The following is a 22,683-nucleotide window of genomic DNA, read 5'->3' on the forward strand; positions in this document are numbered from 1 at the left end:
CACGGAAAGGGAATGTACCACATATCGGAAGCGACACAGAAGTGATGAGGTGTTGTTGGTGAGCGCGGTCAATTTGCGATGTCGCCTTGACTACAGCAGTTCATTGGAACGAATGCGTCAATAGAGCCGCCATCTTGGAACAGGGGAGGCACTCCTCTGTAATGCATCAGCATCAATGTAGGCAAACTCTAACGGAAATAAAATCACTATAAATCGTCAAAATCTCATGCGATTTTCTAGTTTTTTTAAACAAAAAGACAAAGAGACTAATTAATGTGTTAATACAAAGAATATTTATTATAATCAGTTCACAGATATGAGTACAAACGGAAACTTCACCCTTCTGAACTAAGAGTTTCTGCTTCAAAGTGAAGTTTAAACAGACTGAAATGTCCAGGCTCACTCCTCCACTATTGATTAATTTATTTCTGTGTGTATTTATTTATTTAACGAGACTTAAAGTCATGTTTCGTCGTCCACAGTCCGAGTCCCGCCAGACTCCCTTTAGGAAACCTGTGATTTAAACTTCAGCAGGCTGTGACAGTCCGCTCCGCTCAGTCCTGGTGCTGGTTCTCCTGGGCTTCCCTTCCCTCCAGCGGGCCCAGCAATACGGCCTGGGCCTCCAGCTGCGTGGTGTCGGTTTTGGCTCCCAGGAACAGGCAGTGAGCTCCAGGTCCTGCAGCCGCAGACGGACTCAGCTGCCCCACTGTAGCTTCTATCCGGCGTCCCCTGTTTTTCCAGTGTTTCTGTCAGGTCCGCGTCCTTTAAAAACTCCAAACACCGACCACACGTAAAGCAAAACCGCGTTAAGCTGTTCATGTGTTTGCCACAAAACGGGCAAAACATCCCTCGGACGCAATCCATGTTCGGTCACCATAAACTTCATTCACGCCATATACTCCACAACGACAACACGAATTGACCGCGCTCACCAACAACACCTCATCACTTCTGTGTCGCTTCCGATATGTGGTACATTCCCTTTCCGTGAAGAATCTGTCATTTGTAAATTTGTTTCAGGACTGGTAAAAGTGTTTTGCGTCTTGTTAATTTGTTTTCTAAAATGTTACTTTGTTTTGTCCTTGGTAAAAGTGTTTTGCCCATGTAATTGTGTTTTATGGTAGGTAAAAATGTTTTCCAAAATGTAAATTTGTCTCGAGCTTTGTAAAAGTGTTTAATTCTTTGTAATGTTGCTTTGCACTTCACAGCCACCGTACCTTTCTCACCTAGCTGTTCTGTCAAATAAAGACGGAAAAGCCCAAAAAAATAATCTTAAAAAAAAAAGTCTTCTAGTGTATGGTATGGTGTATATAAGTATTCATTAAAATTAGCTTAATCTTCAGCTATAAAATAAGTTGAGAAAAGACTTCAGGCTGGCTAGTATGGATACAAATCCTCACTTCCATCATAGAAACATCTCCAGATCACAAACAAACACATACATCACACACAAGTACAGAAATGAGCAAACACATACACTTACTCTAAGATACACTGATATATTGAGCTGATAGTGGCCTTTTAATAAAAACCTGATGTTCCACCTCCATTGTATTGGGGTGAAAGCAGAAATCTCAGACATATTTTGCCTCACTTGCTTATCTAACATCGTACTAGGAAAACATTCTAAACACAGGTTCAAAGTACACTTCAGTATCAAAATCTTCAGAAAAAGCGACAAATACTAGGTGGGCCGAAATTTATTGTGAATCTAAATTGATATGCAGGCCTGATCAAATTCTGCAAGGGGCCGGCTTTGGCCTGCGGGCAGACGCGGCATCAGCTGATCTTGCTGGGGCTTCAGCCCAGAATGTTTTGACTGCAGCCCCGAATGTAATTTTAAATGTAGGCAATACTAAGTTTAGGTGCGCAATAATATTGCTACTTTTTTTTTAAAGTTCCCGTGACGTGACGTTTACAGTCTATGGTTCAGGCTCAAACACACGGAGCTCTGAAGCAGACCCATACTTTGCTTTGTGTCTGCTGTAATAGAGATGAGTAGCGTGGCTTCCGAGGTCTGTGCAGCTTCAGTTGATTAATGGCCGTGCTCTGCTGTGGACATGGTGCGGCAGATGTGTCGCGCTTGTGCTCCATGTATTTCTGCCGTAGTTTCGGTTTTCCACCTCCGATGTAGAGCAGCGTACAGCCACTTCCCTAAACTTTGTCTCCTTCAGAGACTCAAACGGGCATCTCTTATGCCTCTGTCTGTCAGGCGGTCTGAATGAGATACTACCATATCAGCAGAGCAATAACGTAATGCACAGCAGACTACAGGGCAGGTGGATTGTTTCCTGAAATATAGGGACTTTATTCTTGTAATATTATAACTTTATTTTTCTTAAAATATCACGACTCCTCCAACTCTCAGAGAACACAGATGGGAAAAGTTATATTTTGAATGTGCAGAACGTTTTGAACATGAGCAGAAATCTTGCTGAAACACATCTGAGCTGTTCAGGGATTAAATATATCCATGAGGTGAATAAGTGCCCCATGCACATTTAAAGAAATTACTTCTCTAACAAAAGACGCAAGAGGAGGGAAGAGTAAATCATGCCTACATGTGTGCTGACTCAGTCAGCAGAGATAATGAGAAAAATTGATCGACAGCAGAATAAATATTTGAACACAATACATAATGCCTGAGAGCCTTACTGCATTATACGGTATTCCATTATAATTTTATACTTTGAATTCTCATCTATGGTCCCTTTTACGTTAATGAAGATATTTCCAGCATAAATTGATGCAGAAAAAGGTAGAAATAGGTGCATAACAGTTCACCAGAATGCTGGAAAGTAAGTGTTCAACGCTCAACATTTTCTGGGGGAGGACCCCCTAACCCCCCACATCATGTGTGTCCCCACAAATGGAAACAAAACGTTTGCCTTGGGGTTGTCCGGCCAGCCGTGAGTGGCCCAAATTTTTGTGACATCTAACTAGCATCTACAAACTAGGCAGCTAAAATGAACATACACGGCTATTAGCAAACTGGGCAAGCTAATCGCCGTTTTTGTGATCTGCTCTGCGTGCATTGCAATTAGTTTATTTTAATGAGTCCGGGCTAAGCCCCGAACCTCTTCAAGTCCTAGAAACGCCCCTGCCTGCGGGCCTTGAGTTTGACACAAAGCATTAATATAAGTTCATCTCAAGTGCTTGCATACTATAGGCATAGTTATATGTGGCACACATTTTCTGTGAAATGACAGGTTTGCTCATCATTTCTCCTACATACAGCATGCTGCAATCTGGGCACAACTCACTCTAAACCCTAAGTTTGTTTCTTATGGGCCACAACTGGCCCAAACACAGCAAGACACACCTAGAAACCTCTTGGTTGCATATTGGCCATATCTGGTTCATATGAATGTTATTAGATTAAAATTTGTTGACCCCAAATTGGGTCAGCAGCAAATATAAAAAAGCACACATACAGAATATACAAGAAATAATAAAAAGGATAGAATAAAAAAACTATTAAAAAAAAAATATACGCAGGAAAGAATGTACAAACGTATATGTCATGTCTCGGTGTCAAGTTTTTGTTTTAGTTAGTTTTCCATTTCCTGTTTTATTTTGAAACTTACCTTCTCTCATTTCAGATCTGTGACTTCCTGGTCTTTGTCCTCCTTCCCGCCTGTGTGATTACCTGTCCCCACCCCTATGTGTTGCACCTGCGTCTCATTGCAACACAGTCTCACGGCAGTTCGTGAATTATCGTTATTTTTAATCTATTGATTTGTGTACAACAACAATCCTTTTTTTCGTGGTGGCCAGCACAAAATGGTAACCATCTATACAGATGTTGGGTTTAGGAAAAGATGAACGGGGGAAAGCAAACGTCACACCCCGGGACACGATCCGTGGTCTCTGGGGGACATGCGACAACAACAACGGGATGGCGGAGGTTGGGTTTAGGAAAAAACCAATGGGGAAAGGACGCGTCACACGCCGGGAGACGGCCGCGAGGGATGCGCGACAATAACGGGACGGTTGTGATTAGGAAAACAACAACGGGGTAACAAAACGCCACACGCGGGACGTAATCCCCGGTCTCCGGGGTGAAAGTCCTGTATTGTTTGACCCATCCACCACCCCAACCAACCTCCTATGCGTATTTTCGGCATTTCATACTACTCCCTACCATAGTCGTGCTGTGATCACGACATATGCTTCCCATTGAAATACATTACTTTAGATTTTCGTGCTGGCCACCACAAAAAAAACGAGAAAAATGTCCCCGTGAACACAAATCAATAGATTAAATAACGTGACCATTTCACGAACTGCCGTGAGACTGGGTTGCTCATTGTCTCTCCTGTCTTGTGTATTTAAAGGAACATGCCAACTTATTGGGAATTTGTTTTATTCACTGTATCCCCCAGAGTTAGCTAAGTCCATACATACCCTTCTCATCTCGTAGCTCTGTCTGACACCCCCACCACTAGCCTATCCTGGAGGTAACCGGCTCCATCTATATTCTCAGAAGGCGAAGCACTGCAACTTCTGCTACTTGGGCGGAGTGATTTGCTCGCAGCACACGAGAAACCCCGTGGTGAGGAGCAAAGAGTAACAACGGTGCTTTTCAGGTGCTAATCACTCCGCCCAAGTAGCAGTGCTTCGCCTTCTGAGAATATAGTTCCCAGTTTATATACGGTTAGAAGATGGCTGTGTGTCATGTGACCTTGTTATTTGTACAAACTGTGACTATACAAATCACAACATGTAAATAGGAACATGTTGGTGTTATTTTGTCACTTATTGGGAGCAGTAGGCTAGATGGAGCCGGTTACCTCCAGGATCTGTGCTAACCTTAGACAGAGGCGTTAGACAGAGTTACAACACGCACGGAGATGAGAAGGGTATGTATGGACTTATCTAACTCTGGGGGATACGGTGAATAAGACAAAGTCCCAATAAGTCGGCATGTTCCTTTAAGTTCAGTCTTGCCCTTACTCCTGTGCGAGATCGTCTGTTTTTCTTGTGTGCAGCCTTCGAGCGTTTTTCCCTGTTTCCTGTGTTCCTGATTCCCTTGGATTTTTTTGACTAGGCTACTGCTTGTTTTTCGGATTTCCCTTTGCCTGTCGTTACTTGGACACCGTTTTTATTAGTGCTCTAATAAAACCATTGATTACCTGAGTTGAGCATTTGTGGGTCCATTTCCTGGTGTGTGTGATAGTATATACAAGTTGGGAATAAAAATGTACAACCTTCTTAAAAAGTATTTATAAAGATGTAAGTAAACCCTATGTTTGGGCAAGTTGCACTATAGTGCAGTATTGTGGTGTACATGAATCTAACACTCAGTGTTGAAGTGTTAAAGTTTTTTTCACCTCATTCAGTTCAAGATTATTATTCTATTGGACTCCCTCCAGATTGTTTAGAATTGGTCTGAAAGACGCACCAAATTGTTGGAAATGTAAGACAGAGGACGGCCAATTACTTCATGTCCTATGGTCCTGTGATAAAGTCCAGGAATTTTGGACCGGGATACATGATAACCTATGTCAGATTGCAAGGAGCCAGGCTCCATCCAGCTCAAGATTATTTGTTCTGGGAGATGGGTCAGTCCTAAACAGGATGAATAAGAACATAAGAAGGTGGATCCAAACTAGTTTAATGATAGCCAGACAGATTATTTTAAGAGGATGGAAGAATGAAGGATTGCCGTCAATCCAGGAGTGGGCTTGTGAGATGGCTAGGGTGGCAGCGTTTGAAAAAAATTATATAAACGGTTTGCCAGATTGGATGTCTATACTAGAAATAAGGGGAAAGTACCTGAGCTTCCTGGAGGGCTCCTAAGAAGCCTTGTGCTGGGGAGAGACGTGTTGATGGGCTTATGGTGTTGTCATTTCTACATATGTTTATTTGGTTTATTGTTTATTGTCTATTTTGTTACTATTTTGTTCAATGGTCTGGAATGTTGTAGTTGCTGTGTCATCTTTTCTCGATTTTTGTTTGGGTGTGTGGTGATGATGGGGTGGGGGGATTTGTTTATGTTGCGAGTTGTATGTTTTGTTGAAAGAATAAATAAAAAAAAAAAAATGTTAATCACAAAAAAAAGTTTTGTTTCTTGTGGTAGTATTACTGCTGTAAGTGAGCCGTGACTGCAAGACATATTCCTGATCTGGCCCACATGCAACACATGCTATCTGGGACATAATAGAACACACACTCACACAACAAGCATCCTCCGACGCAGGAATATATATATATATATATATATATATATCCCACACACTCCATCCAACCACAGTTAGTTCTCAGGAGTGATGGTGTTTTTGGATGCACCGGGCATCGCTGACAGCACTCAAGCATCCAGCCTGCCCCTCCCATTGGGTGTTGAAGCATTCCATTGCTCCGCCCCATCTTAAGCTCCAGGCTCTTTTTTATTTCAATTAATTAGCATAAATGTATGCATGTGAGTCCTCGGCACCCTTCCTCCCTCTCCTCTCAGGCACCCCCCGATGATCTAGTATGCAAATGTTAATTAGAAATTGATGTATTGCGGGAGGGTTTAAAGTAATGACATCCCAGGGGGAATCTTTACTATAAAACATGGTGATCCTCACTGACAGTGTAGCTTCTGTGGCACAATGTGTCTAGAATTTGCCTGCAAGCCAAAAATTGTCTGCCACAACTAATGCCTATCAACTGTTGAGATAAACAGAAGAGGATATTATAATATTATTCGAGTAAATGTGGAGAGAGACATATTCTGAATTATGGAGTTATTTGGTGTGTTTGAAGGAGACAAAAAGGCAAGTGAATTAGTGTTTTCTTTATATGCTTTAATAATAATAATAATTATAATAATAATAATAATAATACATTTATTTTATATAGTGCTTCAAAAGGTACACAAAGGCCCCTTACAAGGTAAAAACAATAGCAAGATCAGTATAAAAACATCAATAACAATTGAGATAAATATGAAAAAGGTGCAGCAAAACAGGATAGAAACAGGATAGAAACAAATGGAAAAAAGCTAAGTTGGTTACAGGTTTAAGGCAGCTTTTAAACAGATGGGTTTTGAGTGTGGTTTTGAAGTTAGCAAGTGATGTGGAAAGTCTGAGGTGTTGGGGGAGAGAGTTCCAGAGGGAAGGGGCAGCATCGGAAAAGCTCCCCCCTATTTATAATATACCTGTAATTTAAATATCCTATATTGAATCATCATGTGAATGTACACTACATGATGACTGTGGCTGTGGATGAGGCTAGAATACATTATGCCTAACAATGCAAGGAAAGGGCTCAATTGTGTGAGGCAAGGTCACTAAATGGACTAAACTGAATCATGTGGCACTGGTACATGAAACTAAAACAGATGGTTAAAAGGGGAAAAAAACAATAATGCATGGACGGCTACTTGTTTCCACTCTTAATGTAAGAAGGCCTCTGGCTGGGGAAAGACCAAAGTCTACTTAGAAACAATATGATGAAGAACAGGGTTGAAGGGAGAAAGAAATTACCACGAAATAAGTACATTTAACTTTTTTGGGGAAAAACCCATGAAAGCAACACACAGACTCTTTGTCTGAAGATGAACACTGAACTCAAGTGAAGGATAGTGTGTACAACTAATAAAGCACTAACTCTGCCCTTCATCCCTCATTTATAAAGTCACTATTTTCACGCTGCCCTCCTCAGATTGAGTCACGTTGCTTTAATATTGAGCACCAAATGTCTCATGCTGCATTTCGTGCACAACATTTCCCCTAACACAAAATGTATATTTCATGGCACGGAATGCATTATGTGCACAAAATGCACCTTGGGGCACCAAGTTGCTCTTTCCTGTGCCATGTAATGAATTTCTTGCTACAAAATGAAGAAAATTAACTGGTTATGATTATAATATAATTACCATATTATTATCATATATTAATTTGCAACACTTGGGACGTGATGCACTTTGATGACACTTCATGCCATTTTCGTGGCACAAAACGTACTTTCGCAGAAGTTCTTCACTCTATTGATGCCACAGTGATATTTCCAACTTGCCTGAAATATGTTATAAAAAAACAAACATTTTATGCCTTTATTTCCTCAGGACAGATGAAGACACGAAAGGGGAGAGAGGGGGAGAATGACATGCAGCAAAAGGCTGCAGGTCAGAGTCAAACCCACGGCCGCTGAATCGAGGAGTTAACCTCTATATATGTGCGTCTGCTCTACCAACTGAGCTAACCCAGCCAAAGATGTTATAAAAATTTGGTGCAAACTGCAAGAAGTTACTTCAGCATGAAATAGAAAATCTAAAAAATAAATTGCCATTTCTTCACTACATTCATTCAGCCTGGCACTGTGTTCAATGTCCAGTGTCCAAAGCGAGTTACATAATCTGTCTCACCTATGGCATTTTAAGGAACAGTTTACATTTTTAAAGCCCATGTTGCAGGTTAACCACCACTGTTGATTAATGGGTACATAAAGCACTCAACATATGTATATCATTGTTAAAAATGTCACCAAATAGTGTTAAAGGCCAGTTTTTACCGTTTTAGTCGTTTAGTGGGTTTTTTAACGCAATTCGGTGATGACGTCACGTTGGGGAGACGTGCCTCAGCCTAGTACTAGAACTATGGCGACTGACTGGGATGAGGAAGAGGTGTTTTTACAGTGAATAGCACCGAGTGAAGTCAATGTTTTCTTTATATTTAGTGACAGTGATCATGTCGTTAGTTCAGATAAGTACCGGTAATCTAGCTAGATCTAGAAATAGAAGGCATCATGCTAGCTATGGGCTAACTTGCCAGTCAGTCCTACCTGTGAAATCCCCCGACGTTGTAAACACTTTTCGATTAGATATTTCACGTTTTGATGGATCCTACTAGCTCCAGTAACAACATATTTGCCTAGTGTTTATTTATTACTTGGATGGGGATGCTGTTCGGCTTTTCACAAGTTTAGACAGCTAGCTAAAGCTACGCCGACGTTTTGCTAACGTTAGCGCAACAGCGTTAGCCTAGATGGCTAGGTAAATATTACGACTGCCTTCGTTGTTTCCTATATCTGCGTCCACGTTGTCAACATAAGACATGTGGCGTTAGTGCTCCTTTTGTGCCATAATTGTATTGAATGAAATGTTAAGCTTTGCTCCTACGAGATGGGTGGGTTTTTGTTAACTACGTTGCACACAAAGTTAACTGGCTATAGTTAGCCTGTGCTAGCGGAATTAGCTAACGTTGCGTAGCCAGCCAGCAGCTTTGGCAGTAGTTCCGGCGAGCTAACCACGACAGCTAACACATCCACAAGCGTCTCTATTTCAAACATCACTGCAGATTGACTGCTTTTAGCAGCAGAGGTTGATTGTGGGTGACAATACTGTCGTGGTTAGCTTACCGAAACTACTGCCGATTGCCGAAGTTGCTGGCTGGTTACGCAACGTTAGCTAATTCCGCTAGCATACAGGCTAACTATAGCCAGTTAGCTTTGTATGTAGCTAACAAAAACCCACCTATCTCGTAGGAGCGAAGCTTAACATTTCATTCAATAAAATGATGGTACAAAAGGAGCACTAACGCAACATGTCTTATGTTGACAACGTGGACGCAGATATAGGAAACTCCGAAGGCAGTCGTAATATTTACCTAGCTAGCAGTCTAGGCTAACGCTGTTGCGCTAACGTTAGCAAACGTCGGCGTAGCTAGCTGTCTAAACTTGTGAAAAGCCGAACAGTATCCCCGTCCAAGCTGTGTTTCACTTTCCCTCCAATATTATTATACACATAATAAAGACACATGGACTCGGTCGAGACCAAAAGTCATATTTTGCAACACTAGCGGCACAGACTGAGCCCATAGACAGTGAACACAGACGGGGCTTTCGCATAGACTGTATATAAATACTGTATAAATAAGCTTTCGTCTGTCGTCTCCCCAACGTGGCGTAATGCAATGCATTGTGGGGGAAAAGAGAATCATTGCAAACTGCTGTAAAATAGTACTACTTTTTCGTATTTTATTCCGTTTTGTGATATCCATTGTATTTGATGTTGTTGGGTAACAGTTTAAATGTTTATTACCAACAAGCAAATTGCACAAATTCATTAGAAAATAAACCCTGCAACATGGGCTTTAACATTGATCAAAGAAATATGTCATTTGTAAAAGTTATTTACTACAACTTATACAGCTCCAATCTCATCCACGCTTTTATTTAAGAAATCTAGCTAGGTACCTAGAGTATTCTCACATTGCCAGATCTATCGACACACTGCTGCGGAGGAAGGTCTGGCCCACACACACACACACACACTCCTGGATTGGAGAAAAAGCTGCCAGAGGTTGTTTGCATTTCTTTTAACAATTCACAATCATCTTGGGCGGCGCAAAGCTCCGGACGCAAAAAAGGAAAGAGAAAGAGCACCGCTGTGTGCTATGTGTGAGGGTCTTTATATAGATGGATTTAAACCTAACTATTTATTAATATTGCACAAACTAGTACAAATCCAGCAGAGTTCACAGAGGCATAAAAGCTCTGGCAAGAGTCCTTCAAAAGCTTGATGACTTATGAGACAATAAGATGAAGAGATGCTATACCGCAGAGCTGGAGACGGCAGCGTGTGTCTCATCCATCAAAATAGTACAGGGAGACATAAACCATTAGGTGTCATTGTTCAAGTAAATGTCATGTTGACAGTTGTTGTAAAATGTACACAGAGACAAACTGATATTTGTAATTAACTGTGAAATATGCAAGTTCAAATCCACCTGTTTTCTAAAACTGAATAACAAAGAGGAGCTGCAAACGCAAGAAAGCGCACGCACAACACACACACACACACACACACACACACACACACACACACACACACACACAGGGAGATAATAAAAACGGTCTCCTGAACAGCAGCATGCAAGCACTTAGTCTAGAGAAAGCTTGACATTTAAAGTATTTTGCCTACCATTCCAGTCCTAACAGATTGTGAAACATGACTATGACTTATTAATATCCATTTACACTTAGCTGCCTTATGTATTTTGGGAAATCGTAATGGTTTAAATGCAACCAAGAAGCAGTAAATTGCTCAAACCATGATTGCTCACAGAGGACGCATTCAAGAATTCTAGCCAAATGTTGAAAATGTGTTAATGTATCCATCTCTTTAAGATAATCTTGACTTTTCCCAGGTGTGTGTGTACTGCGGCGAGACTGAGGTGACGCTAAACTTACACAGAAATTAGCTATATTTCTCTGCAATACATTAAAGCGCCAGAACAAAAGTGGCTCCATGTGAGTAGTAGTAATGAGAGCCATCCATGTGTTTATGTTAGCTTATGGATAGTTTTGAGCTAGCTAGCTAAACCATAAGTGTTGTAAATTTTACAAATTATTCTTCTTCTGTTTTTTTTATAGTAACCAAAATCTAAAGAAGACACAGTTGTGATGTAACTAACAGAGAAGCAAACAAGTGCAAACAAAGGTGTATTGAATTGTTGTTGAATGCAGCTCTAGGGACATTTGAAGTGTTTGTTAATGTACATGTCAGCAATTATAACTTCTCATATGAAAACGAATTTAATACTAGAACTGCAAGCAGTTATATCGAGGTCCAAACCTCCCGAGCTAGTCCCTCCCAACGACCCGCCGAGTCCACCAAAGTGGAACTTGTGTTATCTTCCCGTCGACCACGTTTGTTTTTCTGGGTCAAAATTTGAAATTCTAAATTATGTTGTCTTTTTCGACACTTTTGTTGCTTTCCCCCAATGTTTTTGTCACTTTTTTTTAAACATATTTGTTGTTTTTTCTGTCATTTGTCACTTTTTTCAACGTTCTTTTATCAATTTTTTTTCAAATGCTATAAAATTGAATAAAACACCCAAATTCAATGAAAGTCGTGAACTGATCATTTATTTGACTGGTGAAGAGCGTTGTGTGGAACCAACCATGTTTTTTTTGTTGAGAATTTGGTTGGAAGAAACTAAAATTTTTGATAAAGAAACATTTTGAAAATGGGTCAAATTTGATCAAAGGACAACAGGAGGGTTAAACGCGACGCCCGAGTGTTTGACGTATTGTACATTTACCCTGTAAATCTGAAGTTATTCATGTTAGTGTAAGAGGTGGATTCAAAACTAGATTGTGGATGTAATAGGCCACATCGATTTTGACCAATCAGTACAACATTGTAGGCGTGGCCTCAGAAGTGGCTCTAGATTGTACCCTCCAAATTTTGTGAAAATCAAATGAGCGAAAGAGATATGAACTTTTCATTTTAGTAGCGCCCCCTAATGGCCAGTGTTTGCCAAATTAGGTCAAAAACCTTAGAGTGGCATGACAAATAAGAATCTTAAGTTTTGCATTGATAGCATTTAATTTTTGGACGAGATATGCAAAAGTAAATTTAGCTCCATGCCCTTTGATAACGCCGCTTGGAAATCGAAAATGAAACGGTTCCAGACTAATAGGCACTTGGGAATTAGTCTGGGTGACATGCTGCTTTATTACCATGAACACACACTGTAGACTTAATCCCACATAGGGCATCCTGCTACTGGGAATTCTCACTAGCACATGAAATGTGTATCGATCCACAGCTGAAAACAGTCCCAAAAGTCACTATCATTCATAAACTGTTCACACACCAGCCTCCACTCATGGGTGCCCGCAGGAGTTGTAGTTGTTAACAAACAATAAAAACACTTATATCTGCTTACAACTATGGTGTATTATGAACCATTTATTAAATGTTTATATGATACTTAAATACTAATTGTCAATTTGTCTGCTCAAGATAAAGTGATTACAACCTTTTACCTTATGAGAAATTCTACTCCACGTTTTACCAGCTAATGTCCATGTTCTTGGCCTGCACCCGGAGTCATCCACCTAAAGCAAATAAAAAATTATGAAAACATCTGTCGCATATCCCACTCAGGCCAGTATCATTACATGCTTATTGGTTCATTTTTCTACCCAGGAAAATACACAGCTGCAGTCCATTGGCAGGAACATCAAAGATTCAAACCCTGCTATCCTCCTTCCTCTAGAGATGGATCACAGCCTCAAAAAGCTGTCCTGATTAAGTCCCCCATGTGGCAGGGAAATGTTCCCTTCCTTGATCTGCGTCTCTCAAATGACCTGATTCCCTCCCCGCGGACCTGTCCTCTGTGAGAAAATGGCTCGTGCTCCTCTGCAAAGATTTCATGCAATTTAGTCACATTTGATGATGCGTTTGAGCAAAAATGTCGTGCCAGACCGGAGGTGGCTGGACTTTTAATGCCTTTCACCATTCACAAAGTTTTATGTGGTGCTCTTGGCGTGACCTTATACATTGGTTATGACTTTAAAAAGTTAGATCACTATGGATATATTTGGTTTTGATGTAAAAGAAATGTCAAACTTCTGACAGGAAACGATGTGCTGGATAAAGGTTTCGGAGTAAAGGACACTCTCAAGGGAGACAATAAAAGCGCATGACCTTTATATGTGAAAGGTGTGTTTGTATAGTTTGTCTCCAAACCAATCACTTATAAGGTCATAGTTTCAGTCTCTATTAAATGGAATGGAATCGTACACTAAAGTACGATTCCATGGTAGCCTCATGTATATACACATGAATATATTTAATTCAATTCAATTTTATTTATAGTGTCAAATCACAACAGGAGTTATCTCAGGACACTTTACAGATAGAGTAGCTCTAGACCACACTCTAGATCGTACCCTCCAAATATCGTAAAAATCAAATGAGCAAAAGAGATAAGAATTTGTAATATTTGTAGCGCACCCTAATGGCCAGTGTTTGCCAAATTGGGTCCAAAACCTTAGAGTGGCATGACAAACAAGAATCTTAAGTTTGGCGTTGATAGCATTCACTTTGGAAATGTGAAAGGTGTGGTTGTATGTTTGTCTCTATACCAATCACTTACTGTATAAGGTCATAGTTTCAGTCTCTGTTAATAGAGTGTGCTATTCCATGGTAGCCTCATGTATATGCAAATGAATACATTTAATTCAATTAAATGTTATATATTGTGTCAAATCATAACAAGAGTTATCTCAGGACGCTTTACAGATAGAGTGGTCTAGACCTACTCTATCATTTACAAAGTGAAAACTATGAATGTTCCATTAAAATCAACAATTCAACAAAATAAAAAGTAAATCAGTGTGTTTTCCAGTGACTGAGCTCAATGTGAGTAGATTACATAATTAATCAAGCATCAGTAATTGTTGTACATCATGCCATAAACTCCTATGTTGCAGGTACAAACAGCCTCTACACTCTAACTTGTCTAGGCTTTCTGGTGTAATAGAGTCATGTGACAGTGTGTGGCCGCATGACATGAATGTTTTGTCTACAGTACAGAAGCAGTTCCACAATGTTAACGCACTTTATAAAAATCTAGGAAAAATTTACCTTTGGATGATTCAAGAATGCCTGCAAATGGAGCATGCTGTAGCATTATGTTATGCTTGCATAAGCTGATTGGCATCAGCTGTTTCAATCATGCTTCATAATCACTGGCTCATTCAGGCTGCCAGCTGATTTGCAACGTCCAATTATATTCATGTAGGTGTACAATACGGCCAAGTATAAGATGTCACCTGTCACTGTTACTGCCGTCACTCTGTACTCCACCCCAACCTTCTCTTTGTGTGATTAACTTCTGGAAAGATGCTAATACATAGACATTTGTGCAACACATCTTCAATGTACAGCATCACAGCCTTCAAAGCTATTGCTAATTTCCAATGCCCGTCCCTAGAAGTGCTTTTAAAGAGTCATAAAAAACACATATGAAACATTTCCAAATTAAAATACATAAAGCACATACCCCACCCCTCACACCCCATGCCACATATGACTACATGTCTGATTATCAATTATAAACTTTAATTAATTTTAAAAAGCTTATGATTTTGTATTGTTTTTAGCTCAATGGGCAGCTCATTCTATGTCTTAGCTCCTTTTAATTAAGAAAGATGTCTGGCCAATTCTGTGCAGCAGAATCCCATTGCTGCTTGGATTCTTTGAAAGTTCTCTGCCAAATATTACTGTGATGATCAAAGCACAACTTGTCCAGACGTTCATTGCTGTCATGGTAAAACCCACAAGCCCAAGTATGCTGGTTTTATCACGTAATGCTGACCTTACACCAAATGACTTTTCAAGCAATTCCACTGTCGCAGACTAATGCGCCCTCCAGCACCAAGCAGGAAGCATCAAACAGCTAGAGCCAGTGTTGTTTATGGTTGCTATCCCTCTTAAGCTAAACGCTAAAGACGGAAAGTTGCTGATTTTCAACCCTTCTGAAGCACGTCATCCAACGGGAGTTTTACCAGCGGATAAACACAGACCTCCAGGTACTGGAGACATTCATCTGCATATACAGTAGAACAAAACATCTGCAGACTTTCCCTTATGTTACCAGCTAACGCTAGCAGTAGCTAGCTAGCTTGGTTACATTTTTCAAAACAAATCTAGTTGTAGTCTTGCAATGTGTGACCCTGCAAAATCCCCAGTCTTTACATGTTATGACAGTCTTTAACGTTAGATGTGAGATGGTGTCAGACTTTAGTCTTTTCAAAGTCTGTTCAGAGTCTTCTAGTGGATGGTAGCCATTAGTTACCTAGAACAGATGCTTTGAAGATCATTTGCTATCATGCATTGGGTGAACATCATAAACCTCCAAATGATCTCCCATATTCATCTCGTTCTTTTATGATTTAAGTAGATATAACAAAGGAAATAATTTGGTGGTTGCAGCCTCACCTGGATTCACTTGGTCAGAAGTGTTGGAATGTAACTAAGTACATTTACTCCAGTACTGTACTTTAGTACAAATGTTGAGGTACTTTTTTCATGCCACTTTCTAATTCTATTCTGCTACATTTCAGAGAGAAATATTGTACTTTTTACTCCACTACATTCATCTTCAATTAAACTAGCCAACAATATAACGGCCTACAAGTCCAGCCGAAATGACTAGACCATTAACTTGATTGACAGAACTGTCGTTTCCAGTTTCTAAAATGTGAGGATTTTTCTATACGGAGTACCTCTACTTTTATTACTTTAAGTACATTTTCCTGATGATACTTACTTACTTCTACTTATGTAATATTTTCAATGAGTGCCTTTTACTTGTAGTAGAGTATTTTTACATTATGGTATTAGTACTTATACTTACTGAATACTTACTGATCTGAATACTTCTTCCACCGCTGGTAGTCAGTTAGGTTTGATGCTCTGGCTACCATTACAGAAAGTCATTAAACTAGATGATACATTTCTAAATTCTTCAGCTGAACAGAACTCTTTTCTTGAAAAAATAACTAACAACAATGCACTAATTGGTGACTTGTTTACTGTGCAATGAATGCCAGTTTTGTCTTAAATTGAATGTATGACATTTTGCAAAGAATCTTTCACATTTAAAGGGGAACTATGCCGGGGGTTTTTTAGCTTAATTTACCTTAACTGAACAGCTTTGGAGTCATTAGAATGGTTATATGACCTTTTTCGGGTTAAATGGTGGTCATCTCGCTCCCCCCTAGTGCCTGTGAGCGCAAAAACCACCCTTGCAACTTTCGGCCGGCGAAGCTGCAATTTTCGCGTGATATCAGGTTTCGCGATGTACCAAATTGCTTCACGGCACTGCACACATACGCCCATTCAGGAACCGGCTAACAAGGTAGTGATGGAGTTTTTCACACTGTCGTTATGGCTGAGCTGGCTAAAAAGAAGCAGAAAGCTAGGAAAGAATTGTCGGAGGAACAAAGAAAGAGGAAACGGCAGACTGACCGAGAGAGGAGTCAGACACGAGTAAACATAGGAGCTGCCAAATATCTATTCTGAAGCTGTAGGGGGAGCTCTATAGAGAAACCTGCCAGCAAAAAGGGAAAAAACAGCGAAGAAATAGCCAAAACTGCATAGCGCCTCTTTAACAGCAAACATGAAAACCATCCATCTGTGCAACACTACCCCGCCAAATGATACTACCTACCTGGAGACAAAAAGGAGAGCTATGCCAGCGAGCCTGAGTCATGTTGAAATCAGCTTCACATCCACGTCGTCCTGTGCTGCTCCTATATGATATACACGGGCCTTTCTCAAAGACCGTCTTTAGGGCTTCTTCTCTGTAAATGTCATCCTACTTCAGACATCACTCTGAAAATGTCACCTTGCTACCCTTTTCATTAGCTCACCAGCTCTCTTCTCGATTATACACCTTTTTCCATTAGAGGGATCACACAACCAGGGACAAGCTCTTTTCCCGAGCCGTACGTACTGAAGTGTGATTGTGAGACTGAAGGGAAGGCTGTTCTGGCGCCCAGGTGTTATGTTTTGATGCTGTTTGCTCAGCCATGATCACCTGTTATTGAAGATTATCCGCCGTGTCCCATGCTGCACTGCTGCAGAGGAGTGGAGGGCCGTGCAAAGCAGTCAATCACGTCTGTAAAGGAAGAAGAAAGCTGCAATTTTGGCTGTTTTTGCATCCTTCAAGTGAAAGTTTTGAAGGTCACAGTGTGTGTTGGTTGACGTCAATCGCCCCTTGATATTTGAAATCTGTTTAAAGCATTAAGAAAATTGGTATTTTTATTTATCTTCCTTCCTAGAAATTGTGTTTGGGTCACAAACAATGAAAGGCTGCTGTCAATCTCCGCCAACACACAAAATACAAAAGTGCAATGCAGTATCATAGCATACTATTTATACTTTATAATTATTTATGAGTCTAATAACTTTAACCTGAGTTTCATGCAATATATTGTGTACAAAAGGAAAGTTTACCCTCCTGTTATCTTCGGGTGAAATTTGACCCATTTTCAAAAAGATTCTATATCAGAAATTTGGGTTTCTTTCAACCAAATTGTTAAAAAAAATACCGTGGATGGTTCTATACAATGCTCTTCACATGTAAAAAAGTGACAAAAAACTTGGGAACAAGTGACTAAAACGTAGGGAAAAGCGACGAAAGTGTATTTTATTTGTATTTATTTTTTCATGGTCGACGGGGAGGCAACACAAGGGTTGAAATAAATATCTGTTTACCTTCTGGTTAGTCACACAAGCTGAAGTTTTGTGATTAATTTGCTCTGGAAGATATGTTGCCCCCCCCACCCCACAAATTTCCAGCCGGCCAGGCCCTGGGTGGACCAATCACAGCCGTTCATCTTACATGGGGCAGATTTAAGACAATGACTGACAGAGCAGCATCATGCTTACAGAACGCAGTTACTGGACATAACTTAGTTACTGTTCATACTGAGTCCAGCCCAATGCACCAGGCTCACCAAACTCTCATCAAACTGTCAAACTGGGCAGTTCTGATCAAATATAAATCAAGATTATGTTACTCTATTGCATAATTCGCAGTTAATTCTTCTTAGTTAAACTGTAATTTGAAAAAGTTTGTGACCAGGCTGTCAAACTGGGCAGTTCTGATCAAATATAAATCAAGATTATGTTACTCTATTGCATATTTCGCAGTTAATTCTTCTTAGTTAAACTGTAATTTGAAAAAGTTTGTGACCAGGCAGCCATTTTTTCCTGCTTCAAAACAGACCAAACACCTTTCATGTGTCGCTCCGAGCCACGTTGTTTTGTTGCGAAAATGAAACGCATTTGGGAATTAGTCTGGGTGACATGTTCCTTTATTTCCATGAACACACTGTAGACTTAATCCCACATAGGGCATCCTGCTACTGGGAATTCTCACTACGAGTTGAGTCGTAGTAAGCTTCTCAAGCTGTTTACGGTGACTCTTTATATCATCTCACAGACAGAGTGAAAACGGTATTTCTTTTATTTTTATTAACCTTTATTTTACCAGGAAATAATCCCATTGAGATTCAAAATCTCTTTCTCAAGGGAGTCCTGGTCAAGACAGCAGTATAATAGTTCCATATTAAAATATACAACATAAAACAGAAAAAGACAGTTGGCAATTTAACATCATCTCAACATAATCACCAGCAGCGCTCAGTAGCAGCACATGTTCATTTAGTACTCAAATAGTCCTTTATCCCTATTTTAAACTGTGTCATTGATGGTAGGTAGACAAATTTAAGATGATTCTGCAATTTATACCAGGATGAGGGTGCAAAAACTTTAAAGGCACTTTCACCGAAGACAGTTCGCGTTCGGGGAATGTCATACATGATTTGCCCCTATGATCGAAGATTACATTTCCTGGTAGTGACTTTAGGAGTCAGGAGCGAACATAAGTAAGGAGGCAGTTTACACGGTATGGCCTTAAAAAGAAAAATATACCAATGCTCCAACCTGCGATTGTGCAAAGAAGGCCAACCAACGCTCTCATACAAGCTACAGTGATGAGTACGAAACCTAGAATTAGTTACAAATCTTAGTGCTGCCTGGTATACTGAGTCCAGCATTTTCAAAACACAAAACACAAGATACAAAATGGTTTAATTATATGTAATAGATAGTCATACCACATAATGCCTAATGCCTGGATATTAAAGAAAAAAAATGTTTTTTAAATGAAACTTTGTATTTAGGACTTATTTTTAATTTGAATATATTCAGGAGGAACCAGTGAGCTGGGGGCTCAGTGCCACAGAAAGGGTGGGGAAGTCAATGAGACACAAACAATTTTGAGGCAACTTTCTTCCAAAATGAAAATCTGAATAATATATTCTGAACTGACAGTCTTCTAGCACAAGAGGCCTTATAAATGTAAAGTGGATGGATCTAAATGAGCAGAGCATCTTCCAAAATGAATTTACATAATTTCATATGCACGTGTTGCTGCAGAGTCTTTCATATGTTTGTCATATAGTAAACCTATTATTGTATGTCTGCTGTCCATCAAAGTCAGCACCCGGCTCTCTCTCTCTATTGGCTAAGGGTAATATTTGCTAATGAGCATGCTTTGCTGCTGCCATGGCAACAGGCCCATCGCAACAGAGTGAGAAGCAGGAGGGGCACCCCTGACACCAACCCATAAAACAAGCCAACCGGGATGAGGATCTGCGATGCATAATGCAGTGCCATAACCCTCATCCACCCGTCTTTCTCTCTGTCTGTCTATCCCTTCCTCCATCTCTCACCCTCTTCAACCCCATTTTCCCCAGTCATCCATTCCATCTGGTTTAATCACACCTAGCGGGGGCCCCTCTTTGCCCTCCATAACCCTCTCTATCCAAAATTAGACAAAGAGACAGAAGAAGGGCAGAGGAAGAAAAGGGGATAAAGCTATTTAAACAAAAAAAAAAAAAAAACATATGTAAAAGTAAAAGTTCATGTTCGGTCACAGTGTAACTGAAGATGAAAAATGTAGGTTGTCAAGTCGGAAATGAAAATAGATACAATCCAGGGTCCAAAATGAATGAATGAACCAGCCAAGCAACAACTACTGATAGAATTCTGATAGAAAGTCTCTGTGGATAATTCAATTCATTAGAGCAGTGTGTACATCTTTAAGGCAATAACAGTAGAGAACCTTGGTTGTTCATTTATATCGTAATCGATAACTTGGTCAATTAAAATGTTGTGTTTCATGTTATGCTCAATTGAGGTCCACTGCATGGTTTCTAAGCAGGATTGAAATCTAAATTAGAAATATGTCCTTTTCTCTTTAATGAATAGATACCCAAATATCCAATTCTGCTGAAGAAATATAATCAAAAATAGGTAGCATGATATATTCCCCAAAAACACATGTAAGAGGGCTTACACTGCTATGTGTCTTAACAGCACTCAGCAGCAGGTGCAGTCAATTGAAGCCAAAGACAGATTCACAACTACATCCACCTAGATCTCACCAACATTTTCAGCAAAGGTAGACCTATTAAAGCCTCTGAACAGCCATACAGGTGATTTCAGTTGTTCTGGCTGATTAGACCTCTGCTCAAGTTGAAGGTGGGTCGGAGCTTAGATGGGAATTTATTACGTCACAAATCTTTTCTACCAATAAGAACGATAAAGCTATCATCTGTCCTGCCCTAACAGGTGCAACAACGCTAACAGGAGGCTCAGGAACATGTCAATCAATCAGTCAGTCAGTCAGTCAGTCAGTCAGTCAGTCAGTCAGTCAGTCAATCAATCAATCTAGACACCCCCACACAGTCCTGGGGAAGGTCCAATCAGCTAGATTAACTGAAAACACGTGTGGGTGTTCAGGGCCTTAAAATCTCACAGCATATAAACAAATTACATCACCCTCAACACACAAGTGTAATGTCAGTACGAGTCACTCTAATATACAAGTGCACAGAAAATAAGATGCACAGCCAATTATATAGGAAACTCAAACAATACACACTCTCCTGTAAAGCGTAGTGACATTTTCAAAGTTTGAAATGTTTGACTATTCCAGGACATTTTAGGGCTCTGTTATTAACTTCAGAAAAAGAAAATGGAGAGTTAAAGTTCATATTTGGCTGTAGTGCAATAAACAACTAAAATCATGTAGACAAAAACATTACAAAACGTTGGTTGTTTAATAAATAGCGCTTTTTTATTCTGCAACGACAAACATTAAAACTAAATTATGACTGGTGTGATAACTGCATGCCCAATTAATCAGAGCACACAAAGCCAAATTGCCTACTTAGTTACCACATTGCATAGGCTATTTTTGAACGGAGTCCGGCGCAGTCAGTCCACATAAAAAAACACACCACTTTTCACACCACATTCACTTCCGGCTAACTTCACGGAGAACAATGAGGCATCACCGATCTGTTTAACCGAATACTCTCTCTGTCCAGCACAGCTAAACACCAGGTCAGCAGCGCTGTTACCGTTTTATTTTACGGTCACTACTGAGCTTCTTTGTAACCAGTAGGTGGTACAGACATGTGAACTCACCACAGACAGTTGCTTTGTGTATGGACTCACGGTAAATATTGGAATGGATATTTGGCATTTTTTTAAATTAGGGGTGTCAAACTCAATTTTACTAAGGGCCACACTGAAAAATGAGAATCACATCAACAGCCAATGTATAGTTTATTGACATGCTTTTATTCAATCTAAGAAGTAAAATATTTTTGACTATTATTGGATGTCTCATACAGCCTTCTCTCTTACAGTTTGGTCCACATAAAGCCCTCAAAAAAAGCCAGCAAAAAAGTTCTTTAGCCATCATAAAATTTAGCAAATCAAGCATTACAATGATTAAATCTGTAAAGCAGGCTACCACACAGCCAACTCACAGCAACGTATTTCAGAGCCTGATTATGCAAACTCTCTGGTTGTGTAGGAATTTCTGAGTCTCAAATTCGGCAAATCTGCCAAATTCTGCTTTGAGTGTTGCTTAATTGCAGCTTGAAAAACAGCTTCCAAAATTTATTGTGAACCTAAATTGATATACGGGCTAGATCAAAATTTGCGGGGGGCCGGAATTGACCCCCGGGCCTTAAATTTGACAAATGTGTTTTAAAAGAACAGGAAACACTGATGTATGAAACTGCCAATTAGATTAATTTGTTAATCAAAGGTACCGGATCAGTCCCACTTTAACCCCTGTTTGTTTGCCAGTTTTAATGCTAAACAAAGCAGTTGTGTGTTCATGTGTACGTATTTGTTCGTGTACACTTTATTGGTGTTAGGATAACTCCCTGTCTGGTGCAGAGCTCAGTATCATTGGCCCATAGCTACAGGTTTCAGTGCCAGCTCAGCAGCTAACCCGCAGAGTCCATCTATCCAATTACACAAAGGTTGCCCTGACGCCCTTCTCGCCACACCTTGACCAG

The 22,683-nt window shown here is 40.0% G+C and overlaps 1 long non-coding RNA gene across 1 annotated transcript; it reads right to left on the bottom strand.

Annotated features, from left to right (window-relative positions):
- Positions 1-1,660: 1,660 nt before the first annotated feature.
- Positions 1,661-22,369, bottom strand: LOC118495898. The gene is made up of 2 exons (XR_004898350.1): positions 22,338-22,369; positions 1,661-1,761 (listed from the first exon to the last, which is right to left on the bottom strand). It is a non-coding gene; the product is annotated as an uncharacterized LOC118495898 (long non-coding RNA).
- Positions 22,370-22,683: the final 314 nt, after the last annotated feature.

This window comes from Sander lucioperca, chromosome 9 (genome assembly GCF_008315115.2).
Source record: "Sander lucioperca isolate FBNREF2018 chromosome 9, SLUC_FBN_1.2, whole genome shotgun sequence".
In the NCBI taxonomy this organism is placed as follows: domain Eukaryota; kingdom Metazoa; phylum Chordata; class Actinopteri; order Perciformes; family Percidae; genus Sander; species Sander lucioperca.